Source organism: Chenopodium album, chromosome 10, assembly GCF_948465745.1.
Source record: "Chenopodium album chromosome 10, dcCheAlbu1.1, whole genome shotgun sequence".
Classification (NCBI taxonomy): domain Eukaryota; kingdom Viridiplantae; phylum Streptophyta; class Magnoliopsida; order Caryophyllales; family Amaranthaceae; genus Chenopodium; species Chenopodium album.
This window is the reverse complement of record NC_137843.1, coordinates 49,958,899-49,971,795: the sequence shown is the minus strand read 5'-3', so window position 1 is coordinate 49,971,795 and position 12,897 is coordinate 49,958,899.

Below are 12,897 nucleotides of genomic sequence, written 5' to 3'. Positions count from 1 at the left end.
TTATTTCTATCTAAATTGTTGTTTATCATATATATTAATTTCTCATTCTTAGTTGTTATACATATTTATATTATTTTTATATTTTAAAATAATAATAATACTAATTATAATAAATGTTACCTATTAATTAATAAGGTGTTATATCAGTTTGCAATAGTGATACATAATGTCGAATAAAGTGCTACTATATGTCAAAAGGTGATTGAGAAATGTTACATAATAATCAACCAAGTGTTACAGTAGTTCGAAAAAGTGATACATAATGTTAGATAAAGTGATACTATATGATTGAAAAATGATACTAAAGATAAGTAATTGTTACATAAGGAATAAAAAGTAACACTTTAAAAATGATACTAATAATATAAAAAGTGTTACATAACCATACGTCACCCAAAGTGTTACATAATTATAAGACCTTAGGGAACATGGGCGAAAGTATCACCAAATAAAGTGTTACATATTGTCTGTATATAATAACACTTTTACTTCTTTATGTAACACTTTCTGGGTGTTACTTGAGCTTAGTTTTGTACTAGTGACCGGACCACGTACAACTCACGTGAGGGTCAATGCCTGAAAACCAAAGTCAAACATCGAAAACCAAGTTAAGGTGTTACTTCGCCAAAAAAAAAAAAAAAAAAAAAATGATTTTAGGTGTGCTTTCACAAGAAAATTTTTATAAGGTGTTTTTTTACAAAAAAGGTGTTATAAAAGGTGGTTTTCTGCAATTTTTCCTATTATTAAATATACTGTTAATTATAAAATAGTTATTAAAAATTGTCGTGTATGGCACGGGACCTAACCTATTCAAGTAGTGAAGTACACATTGGGTGAGCTCTATTTAGATTATTAGAGTGTTTATCTTTCAACGTTGAACTCTTTTGAAATTTATCTTTTAATGTTTACCTCTTTGGGTATTTATCTTTCAACGTTTACCTCTTTTGGAAGTTTCACTAAATTGCAACATAGTCATTTTAGGAAAACAAATCCGCCCCCCATCTCCCCTGGAAATATGCAATGGCAAGAATTGTAATCTCGACAACCATCAGTTGACAAATGATGTGGCATAATGTCATACTAATATCGATCACCAATGTTTCCCCCCAAAAATTATAATTTGTCTGTATTAATATTTAAACTGATCATGACCATTGAAATTAAATTTTAACCACCATTCCAATGACATATTTTATGATAAAAAAAGTTAAATTAAAAAGAGTTATTTGTGTTCATAAATTCTAAAATTTTAATTGTTAACTTATTATATGTGTATATTTTAAAAATAATTTGATTTTAATATAAAATTATTTTTTTTCTTTTACTCATTCATAATTCATATAGGTTATAGATATGTAAAATAGGTAACCCATAAATGCGTAGTAATTTAATTTTTTTTTCTTTTAACCATTAATATATATTTTGTTATCAACTGAAGAATAAAAATCCTTTAAAAAATAAAATAAACTAATACGACGAAGTATTAAATCTAGGTTATTGCATATGGAATTATGAATTTCGATGTTCAATAATATTTGATTATTTGCAAAAGTAAACAATTGATAAATTTCTTTTAATAAACAACCAATATATTTCACTTTATTTTATTATAATTTTTTTCTATATATAAACAATGACCAAGGGGAATCGCGTGGGCAAAAAAGTAGTTACATTTTAATACTCATTACTTTTTAATATTCGTTACATTAGAAAAATCATGCAATCCCTTGGACAACTTTGTAATTGTTCTTTTCTCTATCATTTTCCACTACCTAAATTCTTAGCTTGTAGATTCCTCCTATGTTGCAATATTATTCTTGTACACTCCTCCTAGGTTATTTTATACTTTCTCCGATTTATATTATAATACATATTTCTGTAGGCACGTTTGTCAATGCATAGTTTCTAATACAAATATCATATATTACATATTAACAAAAATTTTAAAATTTTGATATTTAAAAAATAGATATTGAAACGAATCTAACAAGACCCCACATAACTATACTTTTTCTCAGCACAAAATCATTAAACAAAGTCAAACAAGTTATGTGAATAGTGCACAAAATCAAAATGTGTCATCTAATTTGAAAGGGAGAAAGTAAGAATGAATGAAGTATTAAAAGTACACATATTATAATAGTCACTATTAAATGCATTAAAGAATGTAATACCAATGGAAGTATGGAACTAAAGCAGTTTGCAAGTAAATATAAAAGAAGAAAAGTAATTATCTCTTTAGGTCGGCTAGAGACAAAAAGTGTATCCAACTACAAAAGGAGTGAGTTTTAAAAAATATGAAAATTCCAACTACCAAAAGAAGATAGTCGGCACATATAGAGCACAAATAAATTTCTATTATTGATACCACCAATTGCCCAATTGGAGTAAGGGAGATTCGACACTATTGACCACACACTTTCCACTTACGTCAAAATACTTTTGAAGTTAGCTATTGTATTGGTGGTCATGGTTTTTTTGCAGAAATAAAAGAAGAAAAGAAAAAAGAAAATAATTTGCATGTTACAATCAAAGAAAGAACATAAAAACTTTTCAACCTTGTGAAAGAATTGGTCCATCCTAATGTCGGTATTGATCCTATAAAACAAGTTGTGCACATTATAAATTATAGTCTTGAAATTATATGAAATGAAAACGAAGGTTCTATCTAATTCCATCTAAACTTTGCATGTTATTGTTTTCTAATTGTCAAATGGTCCACCCTAATGGACCTTGGAGTAGTACATTATATTAATTGATCTAGCTTAAATTGTATAGAATTATAGGTTTGTTGGTAAAGTTTAAAAAAGGTGAAAAACCTATCTAATAAACTAAATTGAATCATAGTGTATGGATACCATTTCATAAAATAACCTCTTATTTCACCTAATTTTAAGCCAAAGTCCAATCTTATATGAAAATAAATGCTCTTTCTTAAAAAGTTTTCTCTATTAGCGGTTGTGGGCATAAACTTTTCAACCAAAACCCATTTAGGGCCTGTTCATATTTACTTAATTTCAGTTCAGTTCAGTTCAGTTCAGCTCCAATCAGTTCAGTTCAGTTCAGTTCAGTTCCAATCAGTTCAGTTCAATTCAGTTCAGTTCAGCTCTTAATTTCCCTCTCACATAAAATATTTATTTCAGCTCAATTCAGTTCAGTTCAGTTCAGTTCCAATCAGTTCAGTTCAGTTCAGTTCAGCTCCAATCAGTTCAGTTCAGTTCAGCTTAGTTTAGTAAATATGAACAGGCCCTTAGGCTCAATATTTGGTCAAGTCTTGATGAAGTATTCCACTGAACTTGCATTTATATATACAAAGAAGTTTAAATCTTCACCTGTAAAATTTAATATTAAAAGATTTCCATATTCTACAATTTTTCAAAGTTTTTTGCTCTATATGTTTCTTTTTCGTTTTTTTCAAAGTTTTTTGCTCTATATGTTTCTTTTTCGTTGTCTTATTTTTTATGTTTTTGCACAATTTTCAAATTTTAATACAAATATGTATTCATAATATTTTATAATTGTATATATCATAATATGTATTCATAATATAGTATTCATAAAACCAACAAAGGAGATAGAAAATTTTTAATTTAAATTAAATATATAAAAATTGTCTTTTAACATATGGGGTTTAATCTTATAAGCTAACAAATGACAAAAGTGATGTACATCATATGTTCCTTTTTGTTATACATGTATTTTGCATGGTTTTTAACACACATGTTTAAATATTAATTTTTATAATGTACTTTAAGCAAAATTGAAATTTGGGTACCACACATTATAACAATTAATTATAACAAGATATCACATGATAATTTTAATTTTTGTACTATGTAGAAATATATGCACAAAGATTTATTTGTTTGACCCCATCCGTGAATAATATTACATTTGCTGCATTAAATTATTAATACAGTCAAACTTAGAACATTTGCCAATGCACTATTTTACAATAAATGTAAGTAAGTAATTATCTATATCTTAATAAAATTTACTATGAAAAAGTTTATATTATGAAACCTTAATACCTATCTGTCAAAATTGTATATAATAACTTATGCGTATTTTTATGAGTTCTTTTGAAAATTTCAAGAAATTCGGGGATATGAAACTATTCAGTATAACCAAGAGTAAATAACAACCAAATTGGTAGCTTTCTCAGCCATTATCATATGCAATTCTCTTGCTAAAACAATTCATACGAATTGATCATTGATAACTCAAAACTTATTTGCCTTCATTAATGAAAATAAAGATTATTTATAGGCAAACATTCCATGCCGTTAGGATAACTAAAAGATAAAATAAAATATATAAGATATAAATACTAAATAACTAATCCTAAATAGTAAAATATATCTTCTAATAATAATAGAAAATAAAATCTTATCACTTACTAATTCTACTCTAATCAACCCCTAATTTGATTAATCACGCGTAGCTTTTGGATTGACGCCACTCAACCTCATGATTAATAAACGACTCGATAAAAATAATAAAATGATGATATTGATGCCTTTGAATCGCATCAATAACACTTTGTTAAAAGACCAACTCAACCAAAAGTTTAAGCGGATGGTTGAAGCCAATGCTTGATTTACATACTCTATTATGTTCCCTCACATGAGAGCCCTTAGGGCTTAATTGTAGATATAACATGAGCCTATTTCATTTGAAAGTAGGGGTTGATGATATTTGAATCCGTGACCTTCGTGTCACACTGACTCTTGATATCATGTTACCATATTAAAAAAATAATCCAACCAAAAACTTAATCTAAGGATCGATTTATATACTATATCACAAATTTTTAATATATATGTTAGTTATAAACTATAGCAAAACTTGATATATGAATAGTGAAAGTAAGTTAGAGTGTGCCAATTATTCCTATAATAGAGGGAGTAAAGGAGTTGGACAAAAAAAATATCGAAGGTAGTACAATTTATATATTTTTGCATTAAAAAAAAATCAATTACCATATTAAAAATAAATAGCCAAATTTTAGCCAACCGGCAGGCAATATGGTATGTGCCTTTAACTTATTCCTATCTTAGCAACTTTTTGGTGCAGCAGGCCATACTATGTGGCAGGTGTTATTCGAGTTATTTTTTTAGAGGTTACACAAGTTATTAAGTCAGTGGTTACTCGGTCAGGGGTTACTTGAGGGGTTCAGACAGGGGTTACTTGAGGGGTTCACTCGGTCCAGGGTTATTTGAGGGTTACTCGAGTTACTCGATCAAAGGTTACTCGAGTTACTCGGTTAGGGGTTACTCGAGGGGTTACTCGTTCATGGGTTACTCGAGTTACTCAGTGAGGGATTACTTGAGTTACTCGGTTAGTAGTTAATTATTTATGGATTTTGGTCAGAGGTTACTCGAGTACTTCGGTCAGGGGTTACTTGAGGGTTCAGTTAGGGATTACTTGAGGGGTTACTTAGTCGGGGGTTACTAAAGGGGTTACTCGGTCAGGGGTTACTCGAGGGGTTTGGTAATGGATTACTGGAGGGGTTACTCGGTCAGGGTTACTTGAGGGGTTACTCGATCAGGAGTAACTCAAGTAACCCCTGATCGAGTAACTTCAGTAATCCCGGCAACTCGAGTAACCTCTAACCGAGTAACTCGAGTAACCCATGACCGAGAAACTCGAGTAACCTTGACAATTCGAGTAACCCCTGATCGAGTAACTCGAGTGTCCCTTGAATGAGTAACTCGAGTAACCCCAGCTACACAGTACAGCAGGCCGCATACAAAAAATTGTGTTCCCATTTTCTTTGACACATTTATTGATGAATATTTTAAATCATTAACATCTTTAATCAAATGTTATTAAAAATTACAAGTATAATTCCTCAACAAAAAAAAAAAAAAAAAAAAAAATTACAAGTATAAAATTTTCAAATTGTAAAATTATTTAGAGCAACGCCAATGGTTATAATTTGGGAATTGCTTGCAATATTAAATAATCTCTAGTTACTAGCTGACCATTGAAGCTAAAAAAATGCAATTAGTTTGGCTAAGCAAATTAGTTTTGCAAAACTAATTTGCTTGGAAAAAAAATTGTCAAAATAAAAAAATTAGAATAAATAAAATGAAGCAATAAAATGTTAACTAAGGGAGGTGGGGTTAGGCTAATAGCTTTATGATTATATATGTACTACCTCCATTACATATTAGTTGCAACTTTTGCCAAAACACGATGCTACACATTAGTTGCAACTTTCCATTTTTTTTCCTTTTTTTAGTAAGTTTTTTAAAATAAAAGTACAAAAATACCCTTACTAAAAAACTCATAAAAATAATTAACTACCTAAATCAGATTTCATTAAACTCTTAATCTAACTTATAGCAATTCAATTAAAACAATTGAACTTCAAAAATTCATTCAACTAGATAACTCCCACAAAATTATGAACACCACATTCTCAACGTCACCGTCGTCATTGCCGCCGCATCTACCAGACCACCACCGTCAACATCACCACAGCATCTACCAGACCACTAGTCAAAATCGCAGCTGCATCGACCACACCAACACAGTCAACTTTGTCGCCTCCTCCTTCAGTGTTCCTTTCTCTCTTTTCTATTTTTTTGTTTTAAAAAAATTGGTTAGATATGATGGTTTAAGGGGTAAATTAGCCAGTTTGGGGGTGGTTTCAATGTGTTTCAAGGAGAGTAAGGGTAGTTTTGGGTTGCTTTAGGGTGAGTGTGGGTGGTTTTGGGGCTGAGTGAGGGTGGTTGTTTTGGGTTGGTTTATGGTGAGTGTTGGTGGTTTTGGGGTGGTTCGGTTGAGAAGGGTTGGTTTTGGTGCGGTTTGAGTTAAGAGGAGGTGGTTTCAGTGTCATTTGGGTTGAGAGGGGGTATTTTGGGGTTATTCGAGCTAAGAGGGGTGGTTTTAGGGTTGTTCGAGGTGCGTGTGGATGATTTCTGGGTGGTTCGCGCTGAGAGGAGGTGGTTTCAGGGTGCTGGTAGGCGGTTTTAAAGTGGGGCGACGGTTGCGAGGTGGCTGCTGTTGGTGGTGACGTGGTGGTGGTGTTGTGGTGGTATTCAATTTATTAATTACCTTTGCATTCTCTCTCCTATCCTTAATTAACTCATTAATCAGCTATTATGAAATTTGTCTTAAAAACTGTGCCAAGATGAAAGTTGCAACTAACCTGAAATGAAGGTAGTACTCCCTCTGTCCCTTAATTACATTCCTATTTCTAAATTTACATAGGAATTAAGGAACTTGGAGAAACCTTAAAACCGATGATTAGAAAGTACAATGGGAATTACAAGACATTTATTGTTTTCTTTGAATAAAATAAAGATAGAATGATATTCAAGGAAGCACATGTCATCAATCCTTTGAAAAAAAAAAGCAACAATCACATTCGTTTATGAAAAATAAAAGGACAATCATATTCAATTATAGTGCTGCACATGGATTCAGAATGTTATGAGTGAGAAAATTATGGTTTCTGTGTAACCATTAATTGCAAAACAGAAAAATAATTAAAGCAATGCTACATAATAACTATTTAGGGATAATTTGGAGATATTTGGTAAAAATTCACTTACTAAAAAGGGAAAAGTAGGAATGTAATTTTGAAACACCCAAAAAGAAAAGCAAGAATGTAATTAAGGGACGGAGGGAGTATTTAATATCCCGTTAAAAAAAAAAACATATACGGAATATGTATTTACTATTTATGGTGTCTTTTATTCCTTTTTTTTTTTAATTAGACCTTATTATTCGCAATTATATTCATTTATTTTCATGTTTATAACGTGGTGATAATTGACTTAGATGGTTAAATAATCATCCTCCTTATCCTTATGTTTTTATATGGATTTATGTATGTAGTTTGATTAGGTGACGTGGCATAAAGGTTAAGGTGATTGGGTGGTGATGAGGCATGATGAGAACTTAAGTAGGTGACATGGCGTAATAAAGGGGGTCTACGTAGCACATAAATGTTCTAAGAACACCTTTTATTAGATTAGTATAGATAAGATAGTGGAAAACAATGATTAGATATCACATATAGTATGAAATATTAAGACATTAATTAATCTAAAATAGTGTATATATATATATATATACTCCCTCTGTCCCCAAAAGTTTGACCCTTTTGTCCTAATTTTAGTCTCAAAATGGTTGACCCATTTGCATTAAAATACCCACTAATTTACAACAATATTTGTGCAAAATTAGCATCCCCATATAAAATGTGAGAAGCAAAACAACGCCCTTATTTTACCAGGTAACGCCCACATTTAAATATAAATAGACAAATATACCCTCGCATGTATTCCATGTTCTTAATGAATCTAACATCTTCTCCTCCTAACAAACCACCACCAATCAAGAGTAAGGTCATCGGACATATCGCCGGAATTAAAATCGTTTTTTTTTTTTTTTTTTTTTTTTGTGGAGGGGGAAAGCTCCTAATTTTTTTCAAAACTGTAGGGGAGAACTATAATTTTCAAAAGACCCTCGGAGATATGAAAATTCTAGGCGTTTTACCCCGTAGAATTTTCCAGTTTATTTGCATTTTTTATTTTTATCATAACTTTTGATTCCAAACTTGGATTAAGGAAAATAATATATCCTTGGAAAGCTCTAGAAGTATACTTTCCATCCTATTTGGAAACAAGTTAATATCATTTTTAGACTTTAATATATGATCGAAATAGTGCAAGGGTATTGATTTTGGACCAAACATAGTATTTTAGCCATATCTTAAGATCTAGAAATGATATTGATCTGATTCCAATTGGGTTAGAAAGTAGACTTCTAGAGCTTTCCAACGATATATTATTTGTCATAATCAAATTTTTGGATCAAAACGTATAATAAAAACAAAAAACACAAAAAAACTGAAAAATTCTATGGGTGGAAACGCCTAGAATTTTCGAATCTCCTAGGGACTTTTGAAAATTCTAGGCGTTTCTCCTCTAGAGTTTTGAAAAAATTAGGCGTTTTCCCCCTCCAAAAAAAAAACGATTTTAATTTCGGTGATGTGTCCGATGGTGGTGGTTTGTTGAGAGGAGTGTTATTAGATTGAGTTAGAGGCCAAAGAAGAAAAACATGGAATACATGCGAGGGTATGTTTTTCCATTCACATTTAAATGTGGGCGTTACCTGGTAAAATAAGGGCGCCGTTTAACAATCCCCTATAAAATTTTGTTTTTCATGTACTTTTATTACTTTCACTCTCTATTTTTTTACAAACCCCATGTAAATTTATCTTTCCAATATACTTTTACTTCTTTTTATTCAACTTTCTTAATAAGGCAGGGGTGAGAATCGATCTCAAGATCTCCCGGAATCAGGAGTGAAGCTCTAATCACTTGAGGTAACCGCCCAAGCTTAAATCTAGTAGATCAATATATATGTAAATAGGAATAGTTGCATTAAGAGCGAATAAGTAATTACTTTAATAAATGAGAATAGTTGAATTGAAAGTGGGTATATATAAAGGGAAATGTGTAGAAAAAATTTACTTTAATGTAAAAAATGATTAAAACATATTAGTAACTATTCAAAGAGAACACTTAAAGCGGCAAATGTAAATCTCTTTAAGAAGCAGAGCGAGTGAATAATTAATGCATAAACAACTAGTAACAACTAACAAGTATTGAAAAACTATAGAGTATTCCATTATTTCTCCATTGGCCTTCCTACTTTCGAATTAGATGTCTTTTTCGTACTCTATAGCATGGAAGACAAAGAAAGATTTCGTTCTTAACCCTTTTTTAAATAAATAAATTAATAAATAAAACACAAACACTTATATATAAACGAGCCCGCTTATAAATTTGATAAATTTTTATCTCTAAACAATTTTCTATTTTCTAATTTCTACCTAACAGAATTTGGACCATATGAGTTGTGCACCATGAGCATCATTCTTTTGCTATGAAGATAATCAATTCTCCGCAAAGAAGTTCTTTTGAATACACAAAATTGTATTCAAAAGATTACACATATTCATTTATGTTGTAAATGAGTTTAAAATCTATCTGAAGAAACTAAATCAAAGAATTTACATCTAATTTCTATTTGTTTGACCAATTCATTGTATTAAGGGCTCATCGACTTTTAATATATTCTTATTAATTGTGTAAGATTACGTCACGTTGAATGTTGTTCGATTTATCTTTATATGTATGTATGTGTTTGTGAATTTTAACTACACTATTACTATGTTCTCATCTCTCATTTGTTCGGTTTTTTTTAGTTTTCTAAATCTCTTTATTACGTTAAATTTTATTTCTTGAATCTTGATGATAAAAGAATATGATATTGGTAAAAGTATTTTATGGATTTGGGAATTGGTTCATAATATTCTTTCGAAGCCAAGTTTCAAGTAGATGAGAAAGTACTGATGCTGAAAATGTGGGATTGTTCAATCATCAATATTTGATGCATCATGACAGTTATAATTGAATCTTGAGTTGAATTTAAGTTAATTTAAACGAGAGGATGAAATGAGAGTAAGAGTGGAAAGAACAATGGTGAGTTGGATCCATGTTACTTAGGGCTGATAGTGTGACACATGCCTTACAAACATGATGTTTTAAAAACTTATGGACCTTGCTATTTCTAGCTATTGTCCTTTATTTAATGCACTTTATATTCATGGCTATTACTTGGTACTATCTATGTATTTTATTACTTTATTTATTTGTAATTTTTGCATTATACTTAATTTGTTTCTAAATACTTGCTTCATTTCTACATATGCGGAGTTTTAGGAGAAAATTAAAAAAAATAATAAAATATGGAGGTATGTGCCTGTCACTTCAGCTTAATTTCAGTTCATCAGTTCAGTTCAATTCAGCTCCAATCAGTTCAGTTCAGTTCACTTCAGCTCCTAATTTCCTTCTCTCATAAAAAAATTATTTCAGGTCTATTCAGTTCAGTTCAGTTCAATTTAATTCAGCTTCAATCAGTTCAGTTCAATTAAGCTCAGTTCAGTAAATGTGAACATGCCCGTAGTGGGGTAGGTGGAAGAATAAAAAATTGTAAATAACAAAAGTAATAGAGAGAATTGGAGGAGAGGGAATATGAAATTAATAAAATATAATTTATGCTGGGTCCACTAGGTGAGAGAAATGAATTAAATATTGTAAAAGTTTTCCAAATAAGGAAATGAATCAAATATTTAAAAACGGCCGAAAATAGAAAGTGGAGCAAGTATTTAAAATGAGAGGAGTGTTGTTCAGTTGACCTAGTTTGACTAGTGTTTGTGATTTATACATAAGGAAAAAAATATAGTCCTGTGATTACTTGGTGGAATTTTCTAAGTGAATAGATTATTAATTTTCAATTGTTAGAAGATATACTTATTGATAATTAAAAATATACTTATTGATAATTAAAGATATTACAGATTAAAGATTTGAATCGGCAAACGTGCCTAACAAAAAAAGAGCAAGTATTAAAATACAGGAGTATAATATATGCTGGTTGCAAATAAGCTACTCCCTTCGTTTATAAATACTTACTCCATTTTTCATTTTTCATTTTTCAGCCATTTTTAAATATTTGCTCCATTTCCTTATTTGGTTACAATATTTAAATCATTTCTCTCAACTAGTGGACCCAACATAAATCATATTTTATTAATTTCATATTCTCTCTTCTCCAATTCTCTCAACAACTTTTGCTTTTTAAATTTTTTTATTTTTTCACTTACCTCACTACCTCCATATATATTTTATTACTTTATCCAATTTCTCCTAAAACTCTGCGCATAGAGAAATGAAGCAAGTATTTTAAAACGGAGGAAGTATAAAAGTATATATATTAGTCTACTATTTTGCTAACCGTGGTTATACTCTGTAAAATTTTTTGTTTTTTGAAATACATGAAAAAATCAAATTTTATGAGTTTAACTACTCCTGCAGGCTTCCTAGATTAGTGTTACTCCCTGCGTTTCATAATGTTAGTCCCATATGGAATCAATAACATAAAATAAGAAAAGAAATATATTTGGAATCTAATATTAAAGTACAACATAATTCATAATTACTTTACCTTATTTAGCTTTCTGATTTTTTATTAGAAAAACACAAGTCATAATTGCATAATTTAAGGTTAAAATTTCCTTACTTAGAGTCATGTCATCAATCCACAACTAATTAATTCCAAAAAAATCAAGTTATAAATGAAAATATATTTAATATGGGTAGATTTTTTTAAAACACCCAAAATAGTATATGGGACTAACATTATGAAACGGAGGGAGTAATACTTTGTACTCCCTCTGTCTCTTTATTAGAAGCCTAATTCTGATGAGTGACATTTATGGCACTCATTTGATCTCTTTTTGGATGAATTTCATTTCATTTTATTACTCTTTTCTTTAGTTTTCCTTAGTTTTATTCTTAATTTCTTCATTTTATGCTTTTCATGGTTAGTTTCTCTATTTTGTGCATTTTCTAGTTTACTTGTTATTTTTCCCTTTTACTTGCTTTTTATCCTTTGTTTGTAGGTTATGATTGATTGTCCAAGAATTCCCAAGCTTCCTCTCCATGATCTTTCATTGTTTTCATGCCTAAAGCTTGTGCAAGAAGTTTCAAGTCAAAGGGGGATCCAAGGAGCATGCTTCAAGGCCTTGCATATGCTCTTTCCATGGCCTATATCCTTCAAGAATTTCAAGAAAGTTACTGCCTACCTTGTCCTCCATCACCATCATCTAGGATGTGTGCACCACATGAGCTAGGACGAAGAAGAAGAAAGGAGGCTGCAGTTTTGTGCGGGCGCACACGGGGAGTGTGCGGCCGCACATGGAGTGTGTGCGGGCGCACCTTTCTGGGTGTGTCCCGTGCGCACTTCTCTCTCTCCTCCGAGCGCCCGCACCTGCGTGGGTCTATTCTTGGGCGTCAAAACCGACCTTCT